The sequence below is a fragment of the Melanaphis sacchari genome, unplaced genomic scaffold, assembly GCF_002803265.2.
Source record: "Melanaphis sacchari strain LSU unplaced genomic scaffold, SCAv2.0 Contig10_pilon_pilon, whole genome shotgun sequence".
Lineage (NCBI taxonomy): Eukaryota > Metazoa > Arthropoda > Insecta > Hemiptera > Aphididae > Melanaphis > Melanaphis sacchari.
Genome location: NW_020270420.1, coordinates 1,764,139 through 1,784,893, shown reverse-complemented (window position 1 = coordinate 1,784,893; position 20,755 = coordinate 1,764,139). Strand labels below are relative to the sequence as shown.

The 20,755-nt window shown below is 24.5% G+C and overlaps 1 protein-coding gene across 1 annotated transcript in view; it reads left to right on the top strand.

The window, feature by feature from the left end:
* Nucleotides 1-3,336: 3,336 nt before the first annotated feature.
* Nucleotides 3,337-20,755, top strand: part of LOC112603607 (GTPase-activating Rap/Ran-GAP domain-like protein 3) — a 357,206-nt gene continuing 339,787 nt past the window's right edge. Inside the window, exon 1 of the mRNA XM_025352269.1 lies at nucleotides 3,337-3,704. The gene's annotated coding sequence lies outside the window, so the exon portion shown is untranslated. The remainder of the gene's footprint in view (nucleotides 3,705-20,755) is intronic.

Genomic DNA, 20,755 nt, shown 5'->3' with positions numbered 1-20,755 from the left:
CATAGTAATACTGTGTTAAAAATTAATTACGTACTCAAAACTATATTGGCTTAATAAATTTAATGTTTTTGTTACGCGTATAATATTTATTAAGTATACTTATTAATGTTTAAGATAATTCCTAACCTTAAGACTTAAACAATTGTGAAGTGAGAACTTCTAAGTTATTCAAGCGTATCGTTACAGTTATACTTATTTTATTCCAATTGATATTTTTGTTAATAATATACGATGGAGGGAAAAAAACACATTGTTATAAAATAAATAACTTCCATTGTATACAATATATAAAATTGTAACCTATTACAGTCGAAAGTCGAACACATTATTGTTTACTATTCTGAATCGTATAAATATAAAAGCTAGGATGGAATTGTTTATACTGTAAAATCTGTAAGAAGCAATTTGCCCTCTACTAATATAAATAATGCAATTTCTTATATATTTGTATAAATAAATATGTTTTATTGATTGATCTTATGTATTTTTTTAACCAAGTAGTTAAAGATCAAAAATAAAAATAAATAGATTATATTAATATTATTTGACTTGTATTACCAAAAATATAGAATAATTAACTATATTATATTAAAATACGTATATCTATAATATCTATAGTTTGATCGCGATTAAAGTATTTAAATTAAGCAATGTACATCAATACCAATGTAATATAAACTATATTATCAGTTGGATTTTAAATGCATCAAAAATGTAATATACTCTATAGGTACTTTAAAAAAGTAAAAAAAAAAAATTGGAATAGTAAACAGAAAAACAAAATAAATAAAACACTTTATGACGTTTTAAAATTATTGAAATTTTCATTTAAAAAAATTATTTTTTTTAAATGTTAATTACAATTCTGCATGTTACTATATTACAATAGAATTTGGTTTCCTTTACGTATAAGATTCCCAACTACCTACGTTAAAAATATATGTCAGTAGACTCATATAATATTTTAATGTTATACGTTTGTTTTTATGACTTAATTTTTAATCTTGTTGGTTTTATCGGAGAATGCCGGAAATTTTTTATATCATAGATGTTACAGCATTCCCTGAAAGGCGCAGTATCTTGTCGTAAAGTAGCATCGTTAACTATTGGAGTCACATCCTTTGGAAAATCAGTGGTAACATAACGGCATTGAAGATGGAAATTATATTATTAAGGTATGTCACTTTCGTATGAACTGTTTTCTCATTAAGTTATGATTAAAATATTAATGTTGTCAAGTTAATGTAAATTTAAATTCCAACTTTGAGATAACTATAGTATAGCGTTTACAACAGGAAATTTAACTACACCACTCTCATGAGTATATTTTTACAGTAACTCCTAAGTTAATATTATACGATTTTTTAAAATATAGTTCAATAAAATGTATCGCATAATACTGAACTGAGAGTTGAGAGTAGGTACTTATACTATTGTAACTAGTTTGATTTCTCAAATATTTTATAACTAATATGATTAGTGTATAAAATAATTCTAAAATAGTGAATAATATGTTCATATTGTAAGTAGACAAAGTGAAAATATAATATAGCATTATATAAATTATGTTTATAATAAAGCAATACGAAACAATTTTAAAAACTAATATTTATATTTAACGAATAATTAATCTAGAACTAATATTATATTATAATTAAAATGTAACACATACAACTTAAATTAAAAATTTTCCTATTTAATGCCTTTTAAAAATAATTTAAAAATAATATAAAGTGTATTCTTAATAAATCTTCTATTACCTTTTAATTTAAATTAATCACTTGCTTAAAATAAAAAAAAAAAAATAAGCTAAGGTCGTAAATTTTAGATACGTTATTAAAATTGAAATTATAATTCTCAGTTTGTACCTATATAAATTATTGATATGTACAAACTGGGAATTACATATTATATATGTATGATATATATATATATATGTATGTATGTATGATATATATATATATATATATATATATATATATATATATATATTTGTATATTTTTAAGTATTAAACATACTTAAATTTATTTGTCACAAAATAGATGTTTTAAGAATTATAATTTTGTTTATTATTTTTACTTTACTTAATTGAATAATTAAAAATAAAAAAATTTATTATTTGTTTTAATTTTAAACATTTAAGTCAGTTGTAGTAATAACATAATATTTCAAATCCGTATAATATTTATGGTTATCTTAATTTATTTTTGATTCAATAGCTAGAAAAAAATAAAAATACCTTAGGAAAAGAGTAGATTATATTTATTTTTTTGTATAAGTAGATTAGAAAAAAAATCATTATTAAACCATTATCTATTTTTATTTCAAAAATGAAACGTAGTTGTACTATAGATACTAATAAAAAGCCTGTGTTATTTTTATAGTAGTTATTATAAATAATTATAATAATACTAAGTTTAGTAAGTTTAAAAAATAAATATATTTAATGATATTTAACTGTATATTAATTATAAAAACTTGTAGTTATACATGTGCAAAATTGGTTGATTTAAAATTTAATTTATTATTTCTATTTCCTATATAGTATCCAGCTTAAAAAAAAGTCGACAATTTATTTTGATTTAATTAAACAAAAAGTTTTTATATTAATTGTATTAAAGTGAAAAAACATTGCTTTTAGATTTATTTTTATTCGGATGTTTACTTTTAGATTTAAAACAAAATTTCTGAGTTATTTAAGTGTATATTTATCATATTGTTCATACCAATTCGTACAAGAGCGACGTTTTTTCGTTTTGAAGTTAAAAATATCGAAATTGTTGTTACTTATATTAGTTGAAACGAATTACGAATTTATGATATGGGTTTGGGAATCGATATTTTTTAATTCCCGATACCAGGGCGTAATATCGTATCTATACAATATACCGCGTCGTGACGATTATTTGTCTTTGTTTCTCCTCTCGATCTTTCACAAAACGTACGTTATTAACAACAATAATCATATATACACGTATTTTGTGTCGTTTTCGTGCTCGTATTTGACGACAACCGACCGCTGCATACCTATACACTATATTTAACGTGTGTTCAACCATTCAACCGTTAAAGTTACCAAGCTACAGTCAGTCGCACAGTTTCGGCAACGGTCGGACGTCGGGGATTGTGTATATAATATAATTTGTGGGTATGCTCGGTGGGTGGAAAGAGTGATGTAGAAGATGCGACGAGCGGGAGGGTATGATCGACCAGGTGGGAAAGTACGTTCAGCGATTATGGTGGAGGGATCGCTGCTGACGCCGCCGCTACCTGTTACACTGAAAGCCGTTTCCGAAAGGATTTCGTTTCAGTAGCGCCGAATTAACGGTCTGAATCACATTGCGCGCCGTTTCGTACGCGTGTAAACGATTATTGTATTTTATTGTTGTTATCGTCATAGTTCACACGTCGTTATAGGTAGGTGTTGTAAATTATTATTGTGTCATATTATTTACGTTGTCGCGTACGACGACCATCAACCGTTCGTTCAGGGGAGACGCGTCGACTGTTAAAAAATAATAAAAAATAAACTAAAACTCGAATTTCGTTTGAATCGTGCGTCGTGCATAATATAATATATGTATTTACAACGCAATGCATGACGTGTATGTGCGTAGATCGTAAATTCGCGATACTCGAGTGTGACTTCTGCACGTGAAACTTATCGCTACAACCAGGTCAGTGTACAGACGCTTATCATTTGGTATGTATTATACCGTACAAATATAACGTATAGGTATGAATGTTATTATTTTTACGATGCAGTTGTTGTTATTCAGAAACCCATAAAAAACAAAGTGCGTCTATTCGCGTATGAAAATACACACTCTAAAAAGTACGCGTATTCACCCGTATAATAATGAACATATTATAATTTATTATTTTACTATTTATCATACCGTTTAAATTAATCATTACGCAATATACCTGAGCGTAACGCAGGTGCGGGCACAATCGCGGTTCTAGATCGCATGTAATACAACCTTCGACGGACTTATTATACTATTGTGTATTGCAATGTTACCAAAAAGGAAAAAAAAAAGGAAAATTAAAATAAAAATTCATCGGGAAATCATTTCGTGACGATGACGGACCGTCATAAAATGAGTGGATGCCTTTTTCGTTTTGTATCACACTCGTATATAGCGCATTATATATTATTTCTTTTTACATCGAAATTAAACGCGTCGGAAAACAATTTAGAACCCGAGCGTGGGACATGTGCGTACACACGAAATATGTAAATACTCGAGCGATCCAAACACACCTGGGATCAACATTTAAAACCTAATTTGTCCGCCGGTGTAGTTAGCATGCCATATTAAATACGTTCATGTCTAGGTATGGCGGTTGCATACGTTCTTACTTACGCATTTGGTACATGTGCGTTTTATCGTGACCTCAGCCGGCGCTTATGCGCATGTGCTTTTGTTGTTAAATTATATCATCGTACAATATGATGTTATATTGGAGTTAAAAAAAAAAATATGCCGTTTGACGAGTTATACATGGTATAGTTGGAATATTTTTGTTTTTTAAAATTGTCGATTAATATACGCATAATAATTACGTGTAACTAGTTTCAGTTGCGTGTTAAATATGGTACCGTTTGCGCCGCATAAAGCCATTATTGTGGCGTATAGTGAGGTAGACGCATAGGAATCGTATTTTTTCGTTATTTTCGTATTGCGACTTGCCCGATGCATTGCCCGACAATTGTTATCGAATTAGATAGTATATTAGCATCACATACGACTGAAAGCCCTTAACGTTGTACACATCCTTAGAAATGCGTTTTTGCATTGAAACGGTTACATGGTGGTAGTGGTGATTGTGGTGATAGTGGTGGGGGAGGGGTAATCCACAGGCAATAATAACATTATACTAGTATTTTTATAGCGGAAAAATCGAACTATATACATGTCACTATAAGTATAACACAATACTCTATGGACTACTTCAGAGTAAATTGAACATACTATATTTAAAAAACATAACATTATATCATATATTGTAGCTTACGGTCGGAACGAAAATAATTGATAAACCATGGCTATACGTATATTTATTTAAATTTTATTTTCCACCCCTGGTTCGCTTGGGTTGCATGCATATGTTATTATATGTATATACTCGTGTACGTGTATATATATACTATTCATATTTTATGTCAAGCACTCAGCCGTCCCGTGTTGCCCGACCGTACCAAGTACGTGACTATAGCACACGTACTAGATTTTTCCCAGAACCCTTTAACCATTGAAGGCCTAGTCGATCCTCCATATCGAGCTTGCGTGTGGCGCGTGTGTGCGAACCAAAAACGGAAATACGTGAATGGTTTTATTTTTATTTTTTTATTTTTTCCGCGTGCCAAGAGAAACCATCTGAAACTAGCTACATGCCCATGTTTTTTAAATGAATGACAAAACTTATCAATAATATAATATAATATCAACATAAGTTATCGAAATGGATTTGACTATATTGCGTGTAACCTTTCAAATACATTTACCAACAGTTTAATAACTAGCAATACGTTATGATGTGTTCATTTCCACAACAATGATGTATCGACTTTGTATTTTGTGACGGCCACTGTTCCACTGTTATAATCTTTGGAACGCCGAGATGAAAAAAAATCAGGTAATTGTTTTCGTACATGACATGAACATTGCCGAGCAACAATATCGAAGAAAATTGATTATTATTTCGGATTATTATTATTGTTATAACACCCGCGACTCGCGTGTTTCGATTGCCGTAGTTAAATTGCCTACACAACGCGCCGTTCAATAATGAAAAGAGGTTTTTCAACCATAACCGAGTGAGTGGAAATGGCTGAGAGGTCACACATACACTGTAAAAAATCATTACTTTTTTTGATACCGTTTCGGAATATTGAAATGAATTGTGTCGACGATGCACATCTCTGGAATCCATTTGACACTTGTATAGATTTTGAGAATTTTTTTCATCACAGGCGGTCTACCTATAGTTTAATAATAATATGCTATAATATTTTTATATTAAATACATAATTTGGTTTAAGGCAGATTACGATAAATTGTCAAATCAGTCGTGTCTTACTTTAATATCCGACGACACTCCTGGAAGTCGTGACACACAAGTTGAAAACCATTGGTTTAACCTATAATTGTTTAGATTCATTCTTCATAAATAATTATAACCAAGAAAATAAGATATTTATACAGAAGTACAACATAGGTAATTAATATAATTAATTAAAATAGGCGTCCGAACTATAGGCCTTCGGGCCTACTCCCGGACATAAGCGCCATACAATAAAAAAAAAAAAAAAAATAATATAATTATGATAACCCATAATAACGTTATTGAAAAAACCTGTTAATACATACAATATAATCTTAAAGTATAGACAGATGACAGTTATTTAATATATAGTTCTAATATTATAAAATTGAGGACTTCCAAAAAAAATAACATCCCAGAAGACTAAATTTATGATTTATAAATCGATCTAAAAAATGTTCCATTAATTACATTGAGTAATTATTAAAAAATAAATCTATCATACGAGTCTATGTAACATATTATACACTATATGCAACTTTAATAGTAAGTAAAATTATTATTTCCGGTTATGGTCTTTTTGTGCTTCTAAATATATATCTAAAAGTAGGCGTGGTTTTAGTCTTGGATTAGTAGTAAAGTTATTCAATAAATTGAATCAATTTTTTTATACGAAAATGAGTTGAAATAATTAATTGGATTTTAAAACTGTGAGCGTTGACAGAAGGTAAAATTATATACGAGTATTTATATACGTTTCAACATAAGGAAGGAAATATATAATTATAACATCATTCATGTAGAAAATAATGATTTAATAGACCAATTATTTTCTACAGTAATGTGAATCTCTGATATTATAATATTAATATTGCACGCTCTAATAACAATTATTGCATTCAGTGGACGTGTAATTGAATGTCTACTCTGTCTCGCCTGCTTATTTACTCGTTTGTAATATATAAATTGAACATTCACGCATTTACAGATATAAAAAATAAATTACTTACACCGTTTGGGTCGATTCGATACGTGAATAGTTTAGTTTTGATTAGTGTTACAAAAACTAGGATTATGCATTATTGTATCAACGCGAATTGATCAATAATTCACATTAGAGCAATGACAATGGTGTGAAGTTTCTAACACTTTTTTAAATTTGGATTTGTGTAGAGTATCCGTGAAATTCTGCAAATCCTCATATATTATTGGTATCTATTTACATGTTAAATAAACCGATTGTTTTGTAATATATAATAGTATATTATATGAACACTATGCAAGGTAACAGAATTCTGTGTTTTTCACCTATTTATTAATATGAAGACCAATACAGTTAAATGAAAAAAAAACGCTATTGTCTACGTGTACGTGATTTCGGAAATAAATATTCAAAAAATGTAGTTTGTGTTAAAATATTGAAGACAAAAAATCAAATAGCACAAATGATTCAATTAAAATTAAGAATGACCTGTTTAAAAAAAAATAATTATGATAATTTTATTTTTATAAATAAATAATTACATAATTTGAGGTTAGTTAAATTATAATAAAAATAATATTTAATTAGTTTCTTAATAATTGGTTAATTAGTTGCTAAATGTCAATAATAAATTACAAATTATACTTTCACTGGAATGATTTATACAGTAAATAATAATATTAAATATTTATGATACGTTTCGTTTAATAAATAAATAAATAAATATAAAAATAATATATGGGTGTTTAAAATTTAAATGAACAAACAATATCTTTATTTATCTTTATATTTATGTTACAATTATCATATACATTCTGTATTGTATTAAATATAATTATTCAATTCAGTCCGACCATTTAATCAACGTTTTTAATTCGCATGCTTTATATAATAATAACTAATAATATTGATAATCGTTATTATTAAAGCTCAGATGTCTATGAATTTAAAACTACTGTAATATGTATGCATTTATACACTAAAAAATTACGAAATATGTAATCAAAATATGCATTAAAATTATAAAATATGCATTTTTAACCAATAAAAACGCCAAAATATGCACACAATTTTTTATTATAATTAAAACATAAATATTTCATTTTTATTATGTAGTACCTAGTTATTTTTATTTATTATTATTTATAAAACAATTTTAAATACATTTTTTAAATTTACATAGTGTTTTATTTACTTTAATTTACATTATTACTTATTAATTAGGTATTAATATTATTAGCGTTATACTGCGCTAAATTTGTTTGAATTTGTAACTGTGTCTAATTTTTGAAATGTGAAAAGCTTCTTTCTATATCAACTGATGTTATCTTATATCTTGTCCAATAAAATACTGTAATTCCGAACAAATACTATAAGTTGATAATAAACATTTATATTTTACGTCAATATTTGGTAGATTGTAGACTTAAGGTATCACCTATAAAATTTATGCATACAAATTGTGAAATTAATTTTATTGTTCGTTAATTAAAATTATTTTTTAAAAAAATGTACTGAAACATACATTTTTATTTTTATGATCCCAAAATATGCAATAAAATACTAAACCATAAAATATGCAAAAATATGTAAAATAAAAATAGGTTGTATTATTTGATATAGTATAAAATGAATTATAATTGTATCCAGGTTAGCATTACATTGGATAAATAGAAAAAAATATGCAATTTCATAAACATTCAAGCCCTGGTTATTATTATTTAATAGCATTTGTGTTCAAGCTTAGTATTAATTGTAACCAATGATTTGATGACTATATTAGAATTATTTTCGTATTATACCATCATATAAAGTATTACTATTGTAGTGGGTAGTGCGTTGAAAATTGTATTTAAATTTTATTTTATATTTCTTCTTATTTCTTTTTGGTTATTTTATATACAATGATTTATAAATTATAGAGTTCTAACGCATTATTAACATTTGAAAATTATACTAAATTAGTTTATTTAAGATTTGTATAGTAAATTATACCTTTTAAATATAACTGATATTCAGTAGTGTATTGGTAAATAAATGTATGGGTATACCCACCTAAAAGTAGTTGAATAGATAGGTATATCTAAAAAATGTTCTTGCTTCGATGGAAGTATCTTAATGTGTATACTGTTTATGTATATGTGTATCAAAGTAAACAAATTTTAACTGGCACACTTTTGAAATTTAACTTTGGTAATTTATTTTTATAGTCTTTAAGTTTATTTACTTTATCTAACAAATATTTGCATAATAGTGAATTTTTTTTTAAGTAAAATCAAATTTGCGATTTTAGTGATAAACAGGATGTAAACAGGTAAATTTGGTTTGAATGTGAGTAGTATTCTGACAGAATAAATTTCAATGGAATATCCACTATGGACGCATACATTTTAAACTTCTATAATATTGATGCTAATATTTAATATTTACATTAAACAACATACAAGTTTGGCAGTTTCCTAATTCCAGAATTCATACGAGGTTGGGGCATTATTTGGAAAGTGTAATAGTGTACATAACAAAATAATAATTATATATTATTATTATGATTATTTTTATTTTTTTATACTTTTATGACTCACCTTTGTAAAATGCACATTATCTTATTGTATTATTTAACATATTTGTACATGACTAAATATATTTAATTCGTTAACCCATCAATAACTCAAATAATATTGTAATAATATTTATTTTATAATATATAATACTTCAGTGACCATTATAAAGTGTAAATTATTAATAAACACTACTAAATATTATTCTATTAAAAAAACTAACAATAATAAATAATAATTTGATGCAATAATATGCATTGTAATATTATGTCTTAATGATTGTGCGTGATTAAAAATAATTCTACTTTAATATATATGTTTTCTCAGTGAAAATATGTTTTTGGATTTTAATGAGGTGATAATATGAACTTTACCATTTTTGTATAAACAGAGTTCGTTTCATAATACAGCTAATAATTAGTAACAGGTTCTATGTCAATTAAATACAGCACATTTTTGAACACAATGATCAATATTTATATACCTCTCAAAAGACTTAAGAGAGGACCAACCAGAACCTCGTTTTTTTGAAAAAAATTCTTGCTTTGTTCATAATCCGACAGCTGACAATGCAATTGATAAAAGCATCTGAAATATTAAAATTGTGAACAAAATCAGATCAAGATTTTACTGATTATTTGAATTATTACTTTGGATTTTTTTCGTTTGGTTTCGATCCGTTTGGATAAAATATAAAGCCGAGATATATACAAAATCTATAACCATCTTGAAATCTGATTAATCCACGAAATATTGTAAAAAATACAGATTGCTTGTACTATATATGGATTATCGTTGGAAGGAATCGCAATACAATATTATGTGAATTAGAAATTGTAGATAATGTAAACAATTTAATCTTAATGCGCACTTTTTAATTTCTGTGATGAATATATATATATAATTTACAGTTACCTCTTACGGTATTTTAAATAATTATTAGTTATTAAACTATGGTTGTTTTCGTATTATGTAAGACCAACTTAGCTAAAACAGATATCTAACTCTTTATTGCGCGAATTCCTATAATTTATTTGTAAATTGTAATAGGGTCCACATATACTCGTACTGTAGTGTTCCAATGAATACAACATAAAAAAAAACAGGAATAGCATTTTTTGAAATGTAGTGGACGCTGTAATAGATATATTGTTTTATTACACAATGTGGACTAGGCCACTCGGGTCAGGCACGCCGGAGATAATGCATGCGGTGGAAGTTTTCTTGGCGGGTTATAAAAATGTGAATGTCAGTGTAAAAATAATTTTTATTTATGTGATCGTAATTTTTTTTTGTCTCCAGAAATTTGCTAGAGAATATTACACAGATGAAAAAAAAATAACTACGATGGAAAATAAATAAAATCTGTTTTCTTTAATGCCATTACGGTGGAACAATATACCTTTGTTCTTGATTTTTTAAATAGAACTTTAATAACACATTAAACTGAAATAAACGCTAAAAGCATAAATAAAAATAAATAAATAAAATAAAAAGTATATATACAGTATAAGTTAGTTATAACTTTTTGACATAAGTTTTACTTGATGACAGCAATTTTTAATATAGGTACTTATATCTATTTAATACTTTACATAGTATACATACATATTTGCTATATACTTAACAATATTTTACAATATAAGATTAAGTTTATTTCAGTTGATGTTACAAGATTATTTTATCTTGTAAAATGTCCAGTTGAGCACATTTAGAGGATTATGGTTGTATTTATTACGTAATTTTAGTTTTTATAAATTTAATATCATAATAACGAATTTTTGGGAATAAACATAAACAATTTATTATTTTTATTAACTTACTTGTGTATTGCGAACTTCAAAAGTCACGATATTTAAACATTGCATTTTGTTTTAAAGCAAACGATTTCTATTTTCAGAGAATAAATTATATAATCTATATGACAAGAGGTAGCGAAGAGATGGAAGTTTTATAAATGATTCGTTACGGATTAAAAAAAAAAAAAAAAAAAAAAAACAAGAAAAACGTTCCGGGAAAACGTTTTTATAAAAAAAAAATCGTAATTTAAAAATAATAAATACAGTCTTTAGAGTGGTAACGGTGTGCTACTATTTTGAATTTGAAAAATACGATATCATTAAAAGTTGATTAACTTAAATATTTTTTAAAACACCTTTATATAATAAGTGAATTTAATAAACATCATATAAATACAAAAGTAAATTAAAACAATGATAGATATTGGCGTATTTTAGATAATAATTCATTGATTTAAGTTATAATAAATAACAAGTTGATTTTTTTTTATAGTAAGCAATCGTCATCAGTTAAAAGTGTTCGTACGCCACATACACATATATTGTATTGTTTCTGTTTTATAATATAATATAAATGCAACATAAATGATTCGGGTTCAAAAGAACCAACTTAAGTTATAATATTGGAATGAATTTACTTCTATCAGAATTAAAGTTAAGAATATTATTATCTGCGAGCTTGTTTTTTAAGCATTTAAATTTTTACTAAGTCATAACTTATAAATTTAAGTGAAATATTAAAATTTAAAAATCTTCATAACTTGCTTAAAAATAAATATAAATAATGCAAATTATCAATTCACAAATACAAATAATGATTTAACCTATAAAATTATTAAACTGGTTCTACTGTACGAAAATTTCCCAGTTTCAAGCTTGTAAGAACTAAGAAAGAGATAAGAAGTTGCGTTAATATTTTAAATTATGATATAATATGAAAAATATATGGTTATAAATAGGGTCCGGATTTTGATGGAAACATTATTGTTAAATATGTACATATTTATGTAAAATAAAAAATTCAAAAATAAGCAAAAACATTTTTATTGTGTGTTAAAAACACAAACACTTCAAGAAAATTAAAAAATATACCATGTTAAAAAAAAAAAAAAAACAATTAAAATATCAGTTTTTAAAATGTGTATATAGTATAAAAATGTATATTTATCATCGAATGTTTACTAACAAGATGTAACAAAATGCGCTTTTAAATTAACGAATTGAAAACTTCTACGATTTTATTGTAGCATCACCTAGTACTTTGAAAATAAAAAAAATACAAATACAAAATAATACACCTAAATTTGTTCAAAAGATACCTGGATATTCAATTACATAATAATTTACTTTATTTGCTTTTGGCATTTTTTTTTTTTTAATTTTGGTGTTAAAAAAAGAAAATCGTGGACACACTACACCAAAAAAAAAAAAAAACATTCAGTAGCTATACTAGCTAACATAAAAATGTTAACCATAATGTTGGCTTAATCTTATGCTCCAGAAATCAGATTACGTATATCATATATTTTCTTATATCTTTAAAATAACTTTTCTATTATTACTTAACGTTGTACGTCTATCGCTGGATTTATTTTGTTGTGTTCGGTCGAATTTTATTTGCCAAAAATATTGGAATGTACAAATATAACAAACTTTGAGAAAAAAATTAAAATATTTTATTTAATTTGAATAAAGTACGCACATTTCATGTAATTAACCAGGAGTATGCAAAAAAAAAAAAAAATAATAGCAGAATCTATGTACTACCATATGCCAATATATTTAATCAGAGTTATTCTAAGTCAAATGCAGAAGAATATGCATTTACGTAAAAATCCGAGACCTATGTACTTATAAACAATAAACGTTTTTTTTCATTAAAAATGTATTATTTATTTAATAGTAGTTTTAAAAATTCGTTTGAACATTTTGAGCAATTGTATATTTTATATTTTGTTGAATATTGGATATTTAAATATCAAAGTTTTCAGAAACCTTTCATGCTTAATATTAATAATTTAATAGAAAAATAAATATTTTATTTTATTAAAATATCAGTCAAACATTGAAAATGTTTTTAGAACGATAATATGATAATCGTAAAAAGTTACCTCTTTTTTACAGGCATGTGAATATAATACTTAAAACACTTAAATAATGCATTTGTTAAAATGCATTATTTCGAAAAACGCATAAAATGATTGGCATTGTGAAAATATGTATTCGCTATTGAAAGTAAAGTCGTTCTCTAACATGTTAAAATAAAAATAATTCACAGTTAATAATGTAATAACTATTATATGATTACAAACAAATAAGTATTCATTTTTGCTTTTAGTGTATAATATTTACGATTATTAATAATTTTCTAAAAAAATATGTTCGAATTTGTTAGTTAGGAAAAAAAAAATTCTGATATAGATAGTTTATTATATTTGTTAGTTATTAACATTATTATTTTTGTTACTTTGTATATCTTTAGTATGGTATGAGCCATATAGTTTTGAGAATATATAATTTAAATATAAATAATTATCCTTATGACACTAATAAATATTTGATAATAATAATAATAACAATCACTAAAAAATAAATTTTAACATAGTTTTAAAAATACCAGGACATTAGTTCAAAAATATAAATTACGAACATTTTTGTGAAGCTTTATGACTAGTAAAATCATATTTTTTATATAAAAATCACTGTTTTTTGATTTTAATAACAATAAAAATAAAATAAGTGGTTTAAGTTTAGACTTCAATAATTTGGATTGTATATGTTAAAATGCAATATTACACTTATTACGTATTGAAGAAAAAAAATCTAATAAAAAAATGATGGGATGGAAAAAATAATATTACTCCGTCATATGTTATAATATATACAAGATTTCTCTAGATATTCTTCGTGCATCTGACCGATTAGGTTTCACTTAACTATATACACATACTCTCTCACACTCACACAGCACCATATACTTAGATACATTCATGATCATTTAGAGACACTGATGTAGTTAATTTCTTATTTTTTGAATTGTTTACCCAAATTATGTTTGCGTTTCGTATGAAGTGAACCACTTTGTTGAAGTGCATAGGTAAGTGAAAAGAAAGTATACCTTTTTCTTATAATATTATAGTATAATATATACATATTATATTATTTTATCTATACTACTATAAAATTTATACATATACATGTGTGATTATATTTATAGTGAATAACGCTGTTTATTAAAAATAATATAAATGTTTTTGAATTTTAACATAATCATTCAATTTTTTTTAAAAAACAAATATTTCAATAATAATTATATTATTTTAAAATATTTCACCTTTTTCATATAACTGCATTCATAAATTGTACTCGTATTAATTAAAAAATGAATTATCAAAAATGTTTATATTATTTTTAAATAAAGATAGTGTTAAATATTAAAATTTAAAATAAACACTTAATGTTTTTCATGAAGAATTGTAAGCGTTTCAAAACTATGGCTGGATATTATTTTAAGATATATAAGAACGTAACACATGCTTATTAGTTATTATTTATTGTAATTGACGATATGATTAATGAATTTATGAATTAATTACAAGAATACTTTATCATATATTAATTTAATTTTTAGTTGAAGTCAGTCTTTAGCTTATACGCATACCTAGAATATTATAGGTATCATAGTGTATAATATCAAGTAAATACATTGACATTTAAGGCTGATTTGTTTGTAAATAGAAAAAAAATAATTTATTTCAAATCCAAAAAGTTAAATGAAAACAAAAATAATATTCATTAGACGTATTATATTATTGAGTAAAGTACTTATAATGATGTTATGATTTAGATGTAAACATCTAAGAATGATAAATATTAATCAATCAATGTCAAGTTGAATGGTTATTAGTACCTAATGATAATCAGTTTTATATTCTCAATATTTCAGTGAAGAGTAGGTACGTTAGAAAATATGAACTATCCTAGAAATGAAAATATTACACTGAAAATAAAATTAAAAACCTTCACGAAACAAATATTTGTATTCGAATCTAACAATAATTTAAAGAACTAAACTGCGTTGGAAAATAGTTTTTTTGAAAAAAAAAAGTACAGATCAAACTATTGGAAGCAAAAATGTTATAGTTTTGAACCATATTGAATTTCTGAACGAAACTGTAGAATCTTTAACGAGTATTGTCAAAATCGTGATTCCTGATCTTGGTTAGTAATTAAACATAATTAATTGCAAACGTATTATTGGTAAGACAAGATCAGCCGTAAAGCTTCTACTAATTTGAAAATGTTTGTGGTATTTTTTTAATATTCAAATATACATTCAAAATTTCACACAATGATGAAATAGATAAATCAACCGACTTTACTTACAATCAACAGAAATTCATTAAACATCTACATGAAAAACTAAACCAGTAATGTATAACTGGTGCATTAAATTATAATATATTTATGTTCATATTTATAAACATTTTTTTTTTTTTATTATTATTATTTAGAATAGTAAATTAAATAAAAAAAAAAAAACAAATTATGGCAAAAAATGACATAAATCTATTAAAAAAAATAATAATAAAAACTATGACTTAGATAACGTAAATACCAATAGTCTTAATATAAGTCATTGTTCCATAAAAGTAATAATAATGTAAAAAAAATATCTAATAAAGTTTTTAATAGTTATAACTTATTATCGAAATGTTTGAGGACTTATAAAAAAATTGAAGACACTACGTTTTAATAAAATAGAGTTGAATAATGATTATTTGTCTCTTACAAAAATTTGGTTACACAATGAGATGAAGTATTGTGATCTGGATCTCCACAATTAATATATTTATCATCTTGATAGAAACTCGAAAACAATTTTTTGTAAAAGACGTGGTGGTATAGTTATTTTTGTTGAAACAAAATACAATATCGATATACAATATCGTATATAATTTCACTTATTGACTTTATTAAACATATTATATTTGTTTGAGTAAAAATTAACGAGATTAATAAACTTTTTATCTCGAGATATTGTATATATCTGTGCTCATTTACCAGTCATTACCAAGCATGTATTTGCTACTGACTATTTTCAATTCATTATTGGTAGCAATACTAGATTAATATTATTAGATTATTAAAATTTACTGAATATATTTATCTCAAGTGATAATCATAGTCTAGTAATCATTCAGACTCAACTAGTTTATTAATAAGCTACTTTAAATTTTTCGGTTTATGCCAAGGTAATAATATAAAACTATGTACGGATATATTATAAAATATTTTTTTCAGCATATTCGTTATCATTATCAGGTCATCCCATAATAATAATCTATTTTCTAATAGTAATGTTTTAATATATTTGCTTTATTTTTTATTAACGAGAAATCTTTGATTGGATTAGTCAAATAGGAAATGACTTAATTTAAGATCTTGATTCATTTTTTTTTTCGTCAAAGAATCGCTATTATTCGTTTGCCTGTCCAATTTTTATATTGTTTGATTTGTTACGTGCCTACTTCAAAGCCTTCCGTATCTTCAAGTCATGAATTCGAAATGATTGTTTAAGTCAATTGTTGTTGAAAATGGTTTGTTAATATAATTGACACAACTCACAAGATAGTTTTATGAAGTATAAAAGTGTACAAAAATGTTTAATAGTTAATTGTCCAACGAATAACATAATTTTTGTAAAAATAAATCAATCGATACGAATTTAGTATTATATTATTAATTTTTGGTAGACAGTGTTTTTATAGGTAACCAAGTATATATGTATAGTGTATATCAATAAAAGAAAAGTATTTGATTCAGTTGAACATATATTTTGATTTAAATGGAAAATTAATAGAATGGTTAATATCTTACATAAAATAGCTAAAATATATACAACTAGTTAAAATAAATAATAGTGTTTTTAATTTCATTGTGGTTACTTTTGGAGTTTCCCAAAGTGGTCATCGATTCTTATTCTGTTCTATAAATATACTTTGTATAAATAACTTTGATAATTTTTTTTGGTCATTGTAAATAAATATTATTTTATGATGATCTAAAACTTTTTATATATAAAAAACTACGAGAACGTAATTATTCTTATTTAATATATATGTAGACACCATCCGTGTAAAAACCTATATAAATTAAAAGTTTATCAAATTAATTTGTAAAGAATTTAATAGCTTAATTTACTTAAAAAATATTACACTGTATATTGATTCGTTCTGTATTCAAATTTGAATCATTAATATAAAATCTTAGTCAACTAGAAGTAATAAATAAATTTAAAAAAATATGACTTTTTTTTGTATTATAGGATATAATTTTAATTTAGCCGACCACCTTATTATAGAAGTAGAGTGTCAGTTTAATACGATTCCATTAAGATCTAGACGTAATTTTATTAATGCATTTTTTATGTATAAGTATATAACCTTTTAAATAGTCTTATAGACAATCAAAATTAATTATTGATTACCTCATTTAATATATCATGCAAGTTAAATAAGTTAAAATTAAAGTATTGAACTTAAAATGTTTTATAATATGTCTTAATTAATTATTGGTATTTTATGTATTATGTATAAATATATATATATAATTTGTTTAATATAATATTAACTGTATTATTCTCCTTTTCCTAGTAGACTTAAAGTATTTGAATAAATAAAAATGTTTATTTTGTATGATTTCCAATTTAACCCATAAAATTACTAAATATAAAACAATTTGATAAAAACTGCATGAAGTCTGTGCGTGACTGAGAAACTGAATTTCGATTAAATGTTTTCTATACATATTACATATACCTGCATAAACTGAAGTGGATAACGTCGCAGAAATACTTTAATCACCGAGGATAGTTTAATCGAAAATAAATACATATTTGCGACATTATTATTGGCTATAGTTAATATATTAATATAGATTTGGAAAGGGCTATTACATATTTTTTATTTAATTATTTTTATTTAATATTTATAAGAAAATAATAAATGACACAAGGTTTATATATTAAGAGAAAATATCCATAATATTAAAATAAATTTTCTAGATATCTGAGTGCAGTGAATGTTTTTTTTTTTTTATAATAAATGTGCAAAAGGATAGGAAAGATTACATATTTTATTACTAGTCATTTTTAAGGATTATCTCATTAATAACTGTAGTTGAAAATAAATGAATGGACTAATGGATTAATAAAAGATTTTAGATCGTATAAGAAGGAGACTAATTTTTGTTAAGCATCATTTTTGACAAATATTAAGCATGTTTTTTCAACGGTGTTTTAGAAAATGAATTACTGGTTTAGTATTAAATTTGGTTTTTTTAGAAATATCTATTATCTGAAGTATTTTATATTTAAGGCATTCGTCAATAATTGCAATGCTCTCAATTGGTTGAGTTGGAATTTTACTCATATTACAGTTGAATGATGATTACACCACATTTGATACATATTCAAATAGGTGGTCGTAATATTTTTTTGTACAATTATAACTTTGACTTCTAACTAATTCTCTCCGGAAAAATAATAATTCATTTTTTATTTTTGTGTGACAAATATCACAACTATTGGGGGTAATTCAAATAGCTTTTATTGAGTATTTATTTTAATGTTTTAAAAATTAGATCAAAATTATTTATAAGAAATAGGGTATTGATGAAGGTTAAAGTGTTGATGATTTTTTTGACATTTTATACATATTATGATTGATTTAGTATGAAAATTTGTTTTATTTATTGGACTATTATTGTTATTAAAATTTTGAACATTCTGTGTACACGTGTTTTTAAATAACTAGAAAATATATCGTAGTTGGTATGTGCGAAGCATTTTGATAATGCCATAATATGACTTTCAGAGTATAGTTTGAGATTAAAAATGGTGGAAAATCAGTACTTCTGAGTTGTATATAGCCAAATTCATAATTAATTAAAATTGTTTCTAATAAATGGCTGATATAGATTTTATTTTCGGATTGTGGTGAATTAATAATATTTTTATAATACTGAAAACATTTTTTTTTCGATTTTAAACAGAAAAAATCGGGGAAAAATAAGTTACCCCTATGCTGTGCATAGAAATCAAGTGCTCTTCATCATTAAGTAGGTCATAGTAACAGATGTATTAAATTTGAATTCACTAATAAATCATTGACTCCAGGAGATAAGATGTTAATTTATTATTACATTATTTTGTAATAATTAATTTTTAATGTATTTAATTAATAGTACTTATCAGTAATATAATCTTTTGATATTTATATAAATTGAACGTTCATTACCATTATCATTATGATTTGATAAACTTGTATTTGCTAAACTCAAAAAATAAGCAATAATAACACAAATAATTTCAAAAAAATATTATATTTCCAATTATTTAACCAAAATTTACTAAAATACCAGAATATATTATGTGTAATTTTAAAGTAATATGCGATAGTAATAAATATAAGACAATATTATGTTGTTTTATTTTTTATATAATTTTATATACTACATTATTTTATACTTATTTTGTTTTTAATTTATAGAAAAATATATACACGTAATAAATTAACGAACAAAATATTTTAATATATATACTACTAAGAATATTATACATATATATGACGTATTTATTGTCTAGTACCCGCGAAATCATTTGTACCTACCGTAACTTAACACGACCTATAATGAACTAGTGTAATATCATTAAACTCTACCAATATTATTATAAGTACTATATTTTCACAAAAAGTTTGAATTGTCTATTTTGTGATTAACATTTAAAAGTTTGCACTGGCTACCTTAAACAAATACGTGAACATTTACTTATTAAATTAAACCAAAATAGATGTCTGTTTTTGTAACAAATAGACGTATTTATTCTTACCCTCAGTTTATTATGATGGCATAAAACAGAAATAATTTAGTTTGCCTACAAATTATATTTTTTATTTCTGCATTTTCATTCCAATTTTATTTGTGTGTTATTTTTATCTACTATATTATTTTTATGTGTAGATGGCGTAAAAGTGTTCTACTCGTAAATAATGTTTACGCTTTTCATGTTTACCTGTGAATTAATTTTGACAACGGTACAAGACATTATACAACAACAAAGTAATACAAACATAGGCAGGTCTCTATAATCAAATTTTGGGCTCCTATACAAAATATTTTTCTGGACCTTATAAAAAACATCCAATAATAAAATTTACCATAAATTATTAAAAGTCAATAATAATATTAAGCACTTTGATAACAATAATATTTATTTATTTTTTTTTTGTTATAATATTATTTAAATGAAAAAGAAAAAAAGCAAGTATATTTTAATTTATTTATATTTATTAACTATTTA